We start from the raw sequence: 15,547 nt of genomic DNA, 5'->3' as shown, positions 1-15,547 counted from the left end.
CTGCTATTGGCACCCCAACTTTAACTTATTACATCCCAATTAAAAATAAAGAAAATAAGTGAATAAGTAAAAGTTGGGCTGCCAATAGAAGCTCTCTCATTTTTTATTTTATTTTTGCTAGATTTTTTCTTTTTTATTTTTTTTTGGGTTCTAGGTTTTTGTATGGGCCTAATCATAATTGTAAGCAACAATTGAAATTGATTGAAATAGTATTATAATGCTTTGTCAGGTAGGGATTATAATTTGAACCAAACCTTTGTAATGTTTGAAGAGGTGTTTTAATCTTTAGTTCACGAGGGATAAATAATTCGAAGTTCAGGTGCCAATAACAGCTCTCTTTCTCTTTCTGTATTTTTTTTAAAGCATTTTTATTTTCTTCAATTTTTTAAATTATTTTGTATGTGCAATTGTTTTTTATTATATTTTTTTGTGTTTAATAAGGATCAAATTAAAGCACCGCACACACATTTTCAAGGGTGCTTTAGATATGTCCCCCCCATGTTTTGTTGAATATTAGAGACAGGGCGCCCCTTTGAAAATGATGACATGCATCCCTTGTCCTCAGTCTCCTACATAGATTGGGGAAAAGACTTGAACACCCTCATCATATATTAGGATTTTCTGCAAAGAAAGAAATGTGGAAAATGATGGACTAAAATAAAGTCGCCCTAGAAATTGAAGAGCTTGAAGATGACTCCTTTTACAAAGAAAAAACAAATAAGAGTTATGGAAAAATTGAAAATGATGGGATTTTGTGTAGAAAAATCTAAGGTTTTATGTAAAGGGTAGTTCTAGGTAGAGATTGATGAATTGGAGATTAAGTTAAGTACATATAACATGGAGGTTGGAGAACTCGAAAATGATTGATTTTTATAAGAAAAATCTAGATTTTTTACTAGAGGTTAAAGATGTAGGTGTTCAAGTCTTTGCCCTTAGTCCGTGTAGGAGACTGAGGTTAAGGGATGCATGTCATCATTTTCAAAACATAGGGGGACATGTCTAAATCACCCAAAGAATAATTGTCACAATAATCTCCATCGGTTCAGTCCCATTTTTAAATGCAAGGCATAGTATTTTGAATATCCATTTATCATCTTGTTGGACAATTTGAAGAGAGAAAAACAACTTTCAAAGAAGTGTCACATTTTAATTTGTTCAGCTGTATTGTTATTTTGAAGGTGTTTGAAAGCTTTGTAATAGTGGGATTCATAAATGGTTGAACCTAGGTAGTTAGGAGTATAAAAAGTTTGCTTGGATAAGGTAGAGGAGAAGGAGATCGTATGTATGTATGTATATATATATGTATGTGTATATGTTAAGATATAAATTTTATGGAAAATAATATAATTAACTTTAACACAAATATTTTTTTTAATTCATTCAGTAAATTTTAGATAATAAATTGCCAAATAGTTCAACATTCAAACAAAATATTTAAACAAGTTACCAAATAGTATACTCAATCCATCGAGTAGCTTCAGTAACAACAACTCCCTTTTAGCTTCAGAAACAACAACTTTACCAAACAAACTATTAGGATTGATAGTTTAAACCATAGAAGTTTGAGATAATTACATGTAGGTGAATCCGGTGGCATATGATAATTTCAATAATAAAAGGGATTTTGGCCATTTTATATAAAACTAGAGTTCGTCAGTGCCTACGACATGAACATCCTCTTCAAGGTTAAGGGATGTAAAAATGAAAAAATAAATAAAAAATAAAAGGTTGGAGAGATATTATTAAAAAAATGGAAGTTAAGTGGTAAAAGAGGAAAAAATCATAAAATTGGAGAGATATTATTAAGAAAGGGGAAGATGAGGAAAGAAAATAAAGTGAGTTAAGAAAAGATAATAAGGTTAGAGGGATATTATTGGGTAAAAAAAGAAAAATAGTAAAATTGAATGGATATTATTGAAAAAATGATGGGGGGGGGGGAGAGGATAAGAAAATAAACTTGAAGGGGGTGAAAAAGAAATGCAATAAAATTAGTAAAATGGATTCCACAAAATTGTAACTAGATGGGATGTTTATCCCCTACAAACTTGTAGCAAAGTAGACCCTACAATTGTGTTTTATTATATAAACTAGAGTTTACTAATGCCTATGTGTCACGGCCGTGTTCTTTTGAAGCGAGGTCGTGCAGCACAAAGGGTTAGATCCACAAGCAAGCCTGTAAAAAATATCTCCACACACAAAACGTAGTAGCAACACGAGGTAAAGTTCAGAGGCAACTTTGTTGATATAGTATTAAATTACACGGAGTAACATGCTCCAAAAGTAATAAGTGTGTTACAAACAACTAATGATCTATGACACATGTGACTCTACGAAGCTTGGCATGGGGGCTTGAAGTCAACGTGAGTGTAGGCCAGGGATTGGGACACTAGACACCCTTCCTACAAATAGTACACTAAGTCTTTCTTAGATTTTCAGAAGGACACATCAAAAGTAAAGGTCAATCATACTCTTTTATTACTAAAATACCATTAAACTAACAGATATTCCTTGACACAAGATTGATATGGCTTCATATATGAGTCTTACATTGAAAAACATAAGTGCTTCCGGGTGACTCTAGGGCGAACTACACCTAGCTCTAGGTGTCGAAGTGCATGGCCTTCACAGTCTCCCCCACCTATTCTGTAGACGTCTTCGTCGCATTGTCCCTGAGAAACTCTTCAATCTTGAAAGGTAGTAAGTTTTATGTACTTTTTCAGATATCTTCACATTCCGGCATGTTTTTCCATCTGACGAAGTACTCTACTTGTTGTTGTTGGTTTGAACTACTACTGACTTGACGCTTTGAGAGAACTTTGTTGACAACACGTTCTGGCTGAATGAGAAGGTATACCTATTGAAATGCTGCATGCGAAACCTGTTAGATTTGTATGGTACGGTTTGAGACAATTTGCATGGAAGACATGATGAATGTTGCGTAACCAGTATGGTAACTTCAATTTGCAAGAAACTTTACCAACTCGAGAGAGGATGCGAATTGGGTTTTCATAACGTTATATTAAGCCTTTGTGTGCTGGCTAAACTCAGTTGAACCTTCTCAACTGATCTGTCTTGAGGAAACTAAGTCAACAACTTTGAAAGTATCTAGTCGACGATGTTCATTAACCTATTTTTTCATTCGCTTGGACGCTTTTTTAAAGTAAGATCTAGCAATTTTATTGTTGTCTTGCCAAAGCTTAGCAAACCTGTACGCCGTTAGATATTGTCTCTGGTAACTTAAAATAATAGTGTGAAGTGTTAAAGGTTGTTGGCCAGTAATAAGTTTAAAATGACTCTTGTTGGAAGAAGACTTATTCTGAAAGTTGAAACATAACTACGTGACATCAAGTAGATTTGCCCAATCCTTATGGTTGGCATTGGCAAAATACCTCAAATACTTCAACATGGCGTTGAATCGCTTCGTTTGCATATCTGTTTAAGGATGTCCATTAGTTGAAAAGTCAAGCTGAGACCTAAGTAATCTAAATAGTTTGCTACAAAACTTTCTTGTGAATCTAGATTCTCTATTACTGACAGTGCTCTTGGGCACACAGCAATACTTGATGACATACTTGAGAAGTAACTAAGCAGCTTCATTTGCAATCTAAACTTGACAGTAACTTGATCCCAAATCTAACTTCGAAAAGTACTTGGCTACCCCCAGTTGATCGAATAAGTCGGCAATCAGTGGGATATGATACTTGTTATTAACGATGACTTTGTTCAATGCTTGGTAATCAACACAACGTTGCAATGACCCATTATTCTTCTTCTGGAATAAAGTAGGCACCCCATAAGGTGCCTTGGAAGGCCTGATAAACTCAGTCTTCAAAAGTCCATCAAATTGTTTACGGAACTCAGTTAGTTCCAGATGAGTCATCTTGTAAGGCCCCCTCACAGGAAGCGTGGTACCAAGTACTAGTTCAATCTGATAGTTAATCGACTTACGTGGCAGTAAGGCCTTAAAATGCTCATTCGGCATCACATCATCAAATTCTCTCAATACCTATTTTATCGGAGTGGGAATTGAATTATGGTCCTGGTCATCAGTTTCAACTCATAGAGTAGCAATGTATGTTTGCTCTCTTTTCTTGAACACTTTCTTCAGTTGAAGGGCTGAAATCATCTTTCCCTCTTCTTTGCCTATGGAGATGGGAATGAAGCTTGGGCATTCACCTAGCATGCCCAATGTGTTGGCGAATGGCATCGGAAAGGCTTTGTTTGTATCAAGAAATCCATCCCAATGATGACTTTGAATTAATCTAGTCGAAATGCAAGCAAATCAAGTTTATCCTTTTATGTTCCTATCTTGACGTTCACGACTTTGGACGACCCTTGGATAGGAGTGGCCTGAGAGTTTACAACTTTCAAAGGGCTTGAATATTTCTCAAGTCAGATATTGAGGCGTTTCATCTCTATAGAGGAAATGAAGTTATGTGTAACTCTTGTATCAACCATTGTCTGGGTGATCTTACCACCAATCTTGATGTCAACATATATGAGACCTTTCCGTGGATGAATCTTCTGAGTCTCAGAGGTCTGTTTGATTGCATTCGGCAAATGCATGGCTCCCATGTGAGGCGAATTATCATCATCTTGCCCACCTGTACTCTTATGACTAGGGTCACTCTGGGAGGCTAGTAGTGTTTTCAACGTGGCTCATTAAAGGCACTTGAATGTCTTGTAAGGACCACCACACAAAATGCATATAAGTTTTTTGCAGTGATGGTTAGGTGAGGTACTTTTGTTCTTCGAAGGAGAGGAATCCCATTAGGATCCCTAGCTAAAACTATGTTTGTGCCATCCATTCTTACCTTTAGAAGACTTTTGGGTGTGCTCATGTTGCTGAGAGTACCCCTTCGAGTAAGGGTATACCTTCTATTTACTCTCATCTATGGAAGTATAATCAGTCAACTGCTCGGCTGCGGCAATTGCAGATGCTAGATCTTGCATACATTGCCTCTAGAGTTCTATTTGAACCCAAGACTTGAGCCCTTCTAGGAATGAGATCAACTTGTCTTTTCTGACATGTCACGAATATCAAGCATCAAAGTGGAAAACTACTTGACGTAGTCGTGTACTATACCTGTCTAGTGGAGTTGCCTCAACTTTCTACGAGCAATGAATTCCACATTCTCTCATAAGAATTGATTTTTCAACTCCCATTTAAAGCCATCCCATTTATCGATAGAACATTGGCCACTTTTCATCTCGGTATACTTAGTTTGTCACCATAGTTTGGCATCACCTGTAAGATACATAGAAGTTGTGGTGACTTTTACCTCTTCTAAGTTCGGACGAGCTGCACGGAAATACTACTCCATATCAAATAGAAAATTCTTGAGCTATTTCTCACCGTGACCACCACTAAAGTCACGTGGCTCGGGGACTCGTAGGCACGAGGGAGGAACTTCAATACTGGTAGGCTGTTCATTACCAACGGCTCTAACTAGGAGACCTACTTTGGTAGTGAGCTCAGTGATCTATTCCTATGAGTTTGCTAGGGATCCTTGGGTATCTTTCTCGAGGTCAACTAATCTAGTGTTAAGGGTCACAGATTTGTTGTCCAATGTGTTCTAGCGATCATCTAGTTGTGCAATGCCATCAACGAGACCTGATAGCTAGGCCATCTTATCTTCGAGTAGCTCGATATGTTCCTTATTTTTTTGTGGGGGTAGTGTGGTTGGAGTGGGTTGGTCTATCGTACTTTTCTCTCCTCTTGCCATTGTCCACGTAAACTAAACGGAACTGGGGGAAGAGCTGGGAACCTGTAACCAACTTGACTTAAATACCAACTGTTACAGCCGTGTTCTTTCGAAGCGAGGTTGTGCGGTTCAAGGAGTGTTAATCCACAAACAAGCTTGTAAAAAATATCTCCACACACAAAATGTAGTAACACCACAAGAGAATGGGGGCAACACAAGGTAAAGCTCGAAGACAACTTTGTTGATATAATATTAAATTACACGGAGTAACACGTTACAAAGTAAATAGGTATGTTACAAACAACTAATGATTTATGACACACAGGACTCCACGAAGCTTGGCGCTAGGGTTTGAAGTCAACGTGGGTGTAGACCGGGAATTGAGTATTAGACACTCTTCTTACAAAGAGTACGCTAAGGCTTTTTTAGATTTTCAGAAGGAAACATCAAAAGTAGAGGCCGGTCATACTTTTTTATTACTAAAATGCTACTGAGTTAACATAAATATCCTAGCACGGGACTGATATGACTTCAAATGAAAGCATTACATAGAATTACATGAGTGCTCCCGGGTGACTCTAAAGCAAGCTATACCTAACTCTAGGTGTCGATAAGATGTTTATCCCCTACAAACTTGTAGCAAAGTAGACCTTACAATTGTGTTTTATCATATAAACTAGAGTTTGCTAATGCCTATGGAACAAGCATCCTCTTTTGGGTTAGGGTATAAAAAAATAATAATAATAGAGTTGGAGGGGTATTAGTAGAAAAAATTTGCAATCCACTGTCTATAAGGATACTCGATTATCCAAAAAAAATTATTAACAAAATTGAGGTTAAAGGTAAAAGGAAAAAATAATAATAAATTTGGATATGTGTTATATTAAGAAATGAGAGATGAGAAAAGACAATAAAATGAGTTTAAAAGGTAAAAGAGAAATGATAATAAAGTTAAAGGATATTATTGAAAAAAAAAAGGTAAAAGAGGAAATGTAGTAAAATTAGGGAAATATTATTGAAAAAATAGAAATGAAGATAATAAAGTTGAGAGAGTGAAGTGGAAAGGCAAAAAGTGGTTAATGTGGACCCCACATAAATGTTGGATGAGATGTTTATTCCTTATAACTATAGTAAAGGTGAGACCTACAATTGTGCTTTATAATATAGAGTTCAAATTTACCATTATTTTCCTATCAAGCAGATGTTGACTTTTGATCAAATTGGTAAATATAATATTATATTTTGTGGCATTTAACAGTAGTATCAACGGTTTCGCGACTTGGTAGAGAGAATAAACCTAAATGTCCCCCTTCCCCACCCAAAGAAAGAAAGAGATGATCCAATTCAATGGCACAAACACGAGAAGGAGTAAACCTAAATAAGCCCTTCCCTCAATGGCACAAGTTTGGCCATTTTATAAAATTTTCAAATTTACCATTATTTCCCTTTCAATAAGAGGTTGACTTTTGGTTAAATAGGTAGATCTATGTTTATATTTTGTGGGGTTTAACACTAGTATCAAAGATTTTATGACTTAGGGGAGAGAGAGTAAACCTAAACACACTCCCCGCCAAGAGAGAGAGAATAATTTGATGACAATTTAACTTTCCATTTTTCTCTCCATATCGCACACTCTAGCAAAGCTTCTCACACAAATAAAAAAAGATATTTTCCAAATAATTACCATATTTTTTTCGTTTATTCCCAAAACATTATCAATCTTACTGTAATCCCAAAACATTACGATATTTTGCATATTATACTAAAATGCCCTTAAAAGCTAAAGCATGCTTCTCAAACCTGATAGTGACACATGACAGGTGGTAAGTGAAGTATGGTACAAGCAAACACTAGCTTGCTTTGCAAGCTTTCGTCATCATTTTTTTTTTCTTCTTTCTTATTTGTTCTTTGTTCAGAAATGATACTTCGATGTGATAAGTAAGGTAAATACTACTTCAACATTCTAAATCTCCATTAAATCCTCATTAACAAGACAATTCTCGATTAGATTAGTTTTTTTTTCCCTTTTCTCATTTTTCATTCTAGATGGATCCTTCAACTTGATGACCAAAACGTAAATACTACTTCAACATTCTAAATCTCCATTGAAACGTTATTTATAAGTCAAATCTCTATTAGAGGTTTTTTTCTTTTTCTTCTTCATCTCCATTCTATATGGATCATTCCAATTGATAAGTTAGATAAATACTATGTCAAGCAAAATCTCCATCACACAATGGACAAAGTATTGACAAATTATGTAAAATTTATGAACTTTGAATATATTGTTGTCATAACTTTCATAAATAGTGTTGACAAGCCTTGGATTTTTATTTTAAAAGTAATCAACTTAATAGGCCTCCAAAATATGTATATCCTTCAAACATTATGCGTATGATTACGTTTGTGATGCTAAATTTTACGTTATGTCGAATAATCACAAAAATAACTTTAATATTCCCATTATCATATCAATTTCTAAACATAAAAAAAATCAATAATGATTTGTTTGTGAACGGTCTATGAACATAATGTTAACATACTTTCCTTTAAAAGTTAAGAAATTTATAACATTGTGTTGACAAAATTTCATATAGTGTTGACAAATCATTCTTTAAGGATTAACAAAATTAGTGATTTTAATTTTTCCTTGACATATTCTCAACTGTACAATTGAAATTATTTTTAAACATATGTATGACTTACATCTCTCAAAATATGTTATTACTATTTTTTAATTATTTCTTAGATGAAGACAAACAATACGTATCTCAATAAAATTGAATGGTTCACAATCCAATCATCATGTCCCCATCATTGTTTGTTTTTTTTTTTTTTTTTGATAAATGTGAGTAGAAACAATTGATTTTCAATAACTTTTTAATGGTATATGTGTTAGTTGTTTTTGGGCGTCTATGTAGACCCAACCCATGTTGTTCACATATTAAGACTCCTCTTGGAGTTAGAGTCTTAATAAGATTGAATCCCTATTTTAATAGGAGACTGCAATCCCTTTTTTTTTCTAATTATCTCTATAAATAGATGATATGTGGGGACGTGAAAGATAACAAGAACAACAAAACACAACAGAATATCAGATTCTCTAAAACAAAATTTCTTCTCTCTAAGTAGCAGTTTTTTCTGGGTTTCTATCAAAGAGGACCCTAGGGTTTAAGGAGGGGAAATAACAACAGCTCTAGAAGCGTCAACGTGACGGGTATTTGGACTTTCGATCTCTGGCGATTGACTCAACGTGACACAATTCAAGGTTAGGATCTCTGCTATGACAATAAGGTACGCTCCGTAAAATTTTTCAATGGTTTCAGAGCTAGGTTTTGTTTCGTGCTCCGCTGTGTTGTTTGAATCAAAATCCAAATCGATTTTTATTAGATCGAACAAAACCTTAAGAGTTCATCTAACAGAAAAAAAAAATTTCCATCATTTTTTAACGAAAAACTTGGGGGTTTTTCTTCGAACCCTCATCATACTCAGAGACCCTATTTTTCTTTCGATTACTATTACTTCTTGTTGAAGTTCAATAAAATAAAATAAAATAAAAATGGGGTAGAAATACGTAAAATCAGAAGATTTAGACGATGAACTTGAAATAAGATTAGAAAAGACTCACCTGATCTGTTGATTTTGTGCGAAGAACATTGATTGATTTTGTGCGGTGTACCTCAGATCCATGTCGTGGCTACTCTTGGGTCGAAACTCCGACGTGGCAGAGGTGGCCGCATGGTCGTGAAGCTCTCCCAGTTCCCCTACCATCTTCTTCTTCACCCCTTTAAACATCGATCTTGAGTCATCCACGATGGTTGAGTCTCCTCTTTAATCTTTAGCCTAAACGAAGAAACTTTTATTTTTCTTCTATTTTTGTTAAAGGATTTTTGTTATGTAATAAGAAGATAGGAAGATAAGAGTTCAGAACTCTTTTCTTATTAATAAATTGTTTCTAATTGTTTTTTAAATATACAACAGTAGTTGTTTAATTAAATGACATTGGTTGTAATATTTTTTTTAATATACAATTGTAGTTGTATAACTATACAACATTGAGTTCAGTAGAACTGTATAATTGTTGAGATAATGCATTGAATTGGGATTTTTCAATATACAACAGCAAGTTGTATAATAAATTGCATTGAGTTCAACAGAACTCTATATTTGTCGAAATAATGGATTTAAATGGGTTTTTTATACAACAGTAGGTTGTATAGTTAAATAACATCGGTTATAAATATAGCTCATCAATTTTATATTGATTATTATAAGGTATAGCCTTGGAGCAATTTTTAATTCTAAGAATTTTTTTTTTTTTGTACATCACCCTTCAAGGAATTGTATGGATGCATTTTAAAATAACTAAAATTGCTTGCTAATAATGTATCACATACCATGCAAATGTATATCTATGTATATATCTATAATTATTTGTTTGATTATAGTTGTTGGAATAACATAATGTCAATAATTTTTTTGTGATCAAATTTAAATATTTATTATTTTAATTACAATTTAGAGTGGTAATCTTTGGGGTTCCTCTTTAAAATTTGCGTGTCACAGATTTAGCAATTAAGATCAAAAGAAATGATTGCTAACTCTGACAATCATCATTGTTTAGTTTTTCAGTCTAATGTCATAACATTGATCTTCATTGGTTGATATGAGGGATTGATCAAATTTTTTGTGTGTGGCATAATTGATAGATATAACAAAAATTTTAATTTGTGCATGTTTTTTATGTTTTTTTATACAATATATTGCAATGACATCTAAAAATGTAGTAGCGGATTTAAATAAGGGAGAGAAATTAAATGGTAATAAATATGATATTTGGCACCGTAAGATCCATTATCTCTTCGATGAGCAAGGGGTCCTAGATACTTTGACCATAATTATGGATAGACCAGAAGAATGGACTTCTGTATAATACCGTCGTAGCATAGACACATACCTGAATTGGCAAAAACAAGATCGGTGCGCTCGCTTTACTATATTGAGTAGCATGCATAATGATCTTATTAGTGAATTCGAGGGTTATCAAACAGTCAAAGTTATGTGGGATGCTTTGAAACTATCATTTGCAGGTACTTCAACAACTAGATTGTATGCATTGACGCTGAAATTTGACTCATATAAGAAGGCTCCCAATGACACCATAGTCGGACATCTTAGGAAAATGTCTCAAATGATACGCGATCTGAAAACTCTTAGAAATGTTCTCACAGATCAGCAGTAAATTCTTGTTGTCTTGAAATCTTTACCTGATTCATGAGAGCAAATGAAACCCAATATGATGCACAATGAGAGTACTAATGAAATTGTACCTAAGAAGAACCCGAATTTCAAACGCCACAGAAGTAAACGTAGAGGAAAGAAAGACAAATTTAAAATGACATGTCATAACTGTAAAAAACTAGGACACTTCGCTCGTGAATGCACCGAGCTGAAAAAGGTAAAAACTAACTCTTCAACCCCCTTTCATTGTTTTGTTTGCACAGAGGTGCTTGTTGCTGATTCTTGTGATCCTGATTGGATTGAAGATTCTGGAGCAACCAAACATATAACAAGGGATAAAGTAAGATTTTTAGAGTTTCGTCGAGTCCCGCATGATAGCATGAAGATTTTCATGAGAAATAATTCTAGTGAGGACGTAGTGGGAGTGGGAACATACCAACTATGGATGCGTACAAAATGCACATTGTTACTTCACGATATTCTTTATGTGCCAAGAGTTCAACGTAGTTTGCTTTCAGCTACATCATTATTAAATTTAGGTTTTGATTTTCATTTTTCGTTAAAAATAGTTAGCATTTCTTTGGATTCAATTGTTTATGAATACACTTTTATTTCAAATGGTTTGTTTAAATTAGATGTTAATTTTAGTAATTTTAACCCTGATGCTTATTCGATTTTCAATGATCTTGTTTCTGATTCTGTGAAATGGCATGCTAGATTAGGTCATATTAGGCAAGATAGTATGAAAAGACTAGCAAATGATGGATTATTAGGTCCACTTTCAAAAGTCGATCTTCTGGTCTGTATACATTGTCTAACCGAAAAGTCGAGTAGGAAGCCATTTGGAAAGACGGTATTTACATAAATTCCCCTAAAAGTAGTCCATTCTGACATTTGCGGACCACTTAATGTGAGGGCATGCCATGGAACGACCTATTTCATCACATTTATTGATGATTATTCGCGATTTGGATATGTTTATTTGATTTCACATAAATCTGAAACATCAAATTGCTTTAAGAAATTTATGTTGGAAATTGAAAATCAGTTGAAAAGAAAAATTAAGACTCTCAGAACTAATCAAGAACGCGAATATTTATCAAAGAATATGAAGATACTCTGTGAAAAAAAAAAGGTATCCGTAGGCAATTAACAATTCCTTCTACTCCACAATAAAATGGTGTAGCAGAAAGAATGAATAAAACACTTTTAGACATGGTAAGATCGATAATGGCGCAAGTAAACCTTCCTATTTCTTTCTAGAGAGATGCTCTTTTGAGTGCAACCTACATCCTAAATAGGGTACCCTCTAAATCTGTTACATCCACCCTGTAGACACCCCAATTTGAACGGGCCACTACTCGAAAAGGCCCAAAAATACAGATTTTCCAAATAAATGGGCCAACGGGCCTTAAGGGCCCAAGTCATTGAAAAGTGACATTTTGACCAAACCGAGGCCCCTAAGACCTCTCAATGGTCTAGGGGGTCCACCAAAATGACTCGGCCTACCTTATGTTTTCCCAATATTCACCGCTCCGCTTTCAAAACCAAAAACGCCAAATTTTCGATAAAATTCCCCAACGGGCGTAAAAGGCCCGATTCGCCAACACATGGCATTTTTGATCAAACTAATGATTGCAAAAATCTAAAAAAATTAAAAAATTAAAAAATTAAAAATTTGAGACTTGGGATGCCTAACCCTCCTCTACTACCACCGTTCCCTCCGAATCCGCAAATACCCTAGGCCCACCTAAGGCCCATAAGCCCTCAACACTTTCCTAAATCGATTTCTCACCTTACCCCTAGCCTAAAATCAATCCCACATCACCTAAAATCTAAAACCAACCTATACCCTCAAAATCCATTCCAAAATAACCCTCAACCAATCCCTAAAACCCAAAACCATTTCTAAAACCCAAGCCCCCCACACTACAAAGCCCACAAATCATTAACCATATCAAATTCATTATCCAACCCACAACCCTAACCCATAAACCACAACCCACATCAACCAATCACTCTTTTATCATCAAAAGATGACACATGTCATCACCCCATCTCACCTCCCTCACCCAACTACCTACCCCATTAATTTTATTTAAATCTCATTTACCCACACATAAACCCATCATCTTTTCTCTCAAATCAAACACATCTACCCACACCCCTAACCTATACCTCCCCTAATCTACCTTCATCATTCCCTACAAAACCCACATCTACAACCTAAACCTACACCCATCATTTTAAGTCAAACACTCAACCTCTCCCATCAACCTATCTCAATCCTTCATTTTCACCCACTTTGACACATGGCATCATCTCCTTCACCCTCCCAAAATATCATCAACCACCTCTTTAAATCATCCATTCTCTTAAATCAAATACCATTTAATCACAACCACCATCTTAAACTTACCTCACCAAACACTCCACCCAAATGGGTTGGGTAGGATCCAAACCATTTGGGTCAAAACTCACCCATTTAACCCCCCTTCCCTAAATACCCTCTAATCTCCTCTAAATTACACCTACTTCTCTTTCAAACTCATAACCATTCTATCCTTTTTCTTCACTTCACCCCATTATATCCCTAAAATAACTCTTCAACATCTATAAATACCCTCATCCTCTTCCCAAAAATGCCCCCAACTTTCACTACAAAATTTCTCCCCAACTCTCTCTCTACTAACAACTATCACCCTTCTCACTAAAAAAAAAATCTTATCAATTCCCTCACACTAATCCTCCCCAAGTCTCACAAAAAAAATCACATACTACACTCATCTCTCTCATCATCTCTTCTCTACTCCTTCAACCAAAAAAGAGTTGTATTTTCTTAAAATACTAAGGACTCAAGAAGACTCAAAGAAGAAGAAGAAAAGAAGAAAGAAGATACAAGGTGGGTGCAACAAAAATAATCCCCATCTCTTCTACACCCTCTCCCCCTCCCTCTTCTATCATCCCCCTCCTCTCTTCTCAAGGCAAGGGTTTATAAGGATCATCCCCTTCAATGGGATGATCCTATAATCAAGCCAAAAATAAATCCCTATTTAGGGTACAAATGCACAACACGTGGCATTTTATTTTCTGTATTTTTTAAATCAAAATGACTGAGTTGAGTTGAGGTTACCACTATTTAGTGGGGAGAAAAGGGTGCCTAACACCTTCCATTTTCTCCAATCGAGTCGTTTACCCCGAATCTCAAGGCTCGATTAGTTCCTATCCATCGAGAGTCACTAAATGCCAAAAATGTCACATTTTCTAAAAAATGCACATCGGGTGACCATTCATACTCACTTACAAAAATGAATGGTGGCGACTCCAAACCATTGTAGATGTGGTCATCGTAATGACGAAATCCTGTGTCTACAGCTTGGCGACTCTGCTGGGGAGTAAAGGTTCTACCCTCATGTCAACTCGGTTATTTTGAAAAAAAAAAAAAGATTTCAAAATTTTTTATTTTCAAGCTAACAATACTTGTTGAATTTGTTGTATATATGTTTTAGGTAGGTTTCTTTTATTTATTTACTCACTTGAAAAAAAAAACAAAAAAAAAATCTGATTCTTACTTTATTTATCCGATTATGTCCTTTTAAGCATGCATATCATCAAACAAATGAAAAAAAAAAAAAAATTTGGCCCAAGCCAAAAACCAGAAGCAATGTGCCTCAAATAGGTATAAAAAAAATAAAAAAATAAAAAATAAAAAAAAAGTCGTTTTTCTTCTTTTTTGGCCGAATGGACAGTCGAACTTAAACTGATCATAACTTTCTCGTCCGATCTCCGATTAGCTATTAGTGCATATCGATTTAGGGTAGGACAAAATTTTCTACCAAATGTGACAAAATTAGCAACATTTTGACAAGTTAGGATCGATTTTTGAGCTCATTTACTATCGTTTACGCTATCATTTCCGTTTGACGTCTTGTCGCGATACAAAATGAGTAGGAAAAAAGAACATAAAAAAAGGAAAAAAAATTTGGCCCAAGCCAAAAACCAGAGGCAATGTGCCCCAAAATGAGCACACAAAAAAAATTAATCAAAAAAAAATAATTAAAAAAAATTAATTAATTAAAAAAAAAATAATTTGCTCAACTTGTTCCTTACATCAGTCTTGGAAACTTTCCTCTTGGAATTTATTTTTATTTTAAGTTTTAAAGCTTCAAAAGATCAAACGGATCATCTTTTTAAACTCAGGGCGTACCGCTCGCCACTTTTTGATTAATTAAAATGAAAATTCAAAGTGATCATCGGTTGGACTGTAAAAAAATAAAAATAAAAAGAGAAGTCCTTTTATGATTAGTTCATTCGTAAAATTGAAAAAAAATGATGAAAAAAAAATCGATTGGTTGACGCTTAACTATGAATGTGCAACCCTTATGGACTAATTATCTAAAAAGCTATGGTCTCTTTGATCTGGCCAACGGGCCCACTCATCTGGAGAATGCCCCGGGCACACCATATCTTATTTGCACACACCACTAGCACGTTTACTTTACTGTATTGCACGCTTGGATGTCCCTAATAGCCAACGTGGCACTAGTGCGTGGTCCGGTCTCCTCGAAGATGCGACGTCATTCATGAAAACCACAACTCCA

General features: G+C 35.0%; 1 pseudogene; it reads left to right on the top strand.

Moving 5' to 3' along the window:
• Positions 1 to 10,713: 10,713 nt before the first annotated feature.
• The window catches only part of LOC147382561 (UDP-galactose/UDP-glucose transporter 4-like), a 33,762-nt pseudogene continuing 28,928 nt past the window's right edge, over positions 10,714 to 15,547 (top strand).

The sequence above is a fragment of the Akebia trifoliata genome, chromosome 16, assembly GCF_017979445.1.
Source record: "Akebia trifoliata isolate Shusen 1 chromosome 16, ASM1797944v1, whole genome shotgun sequence".
NCBI classification, from domain to species: domain Eukaryota; kingdom Viridiplantae; phylum Streptophyta; class Magnoliopsida; order Ranunculales; family Lardizabalaceae; genus Akebia; species Akebia trifoliata.
The sequence above is the reverse complement of the archived record's forward strand: the minus strand, read 5'-3'. Positions and strand labels throughout refer to the sequence as shown.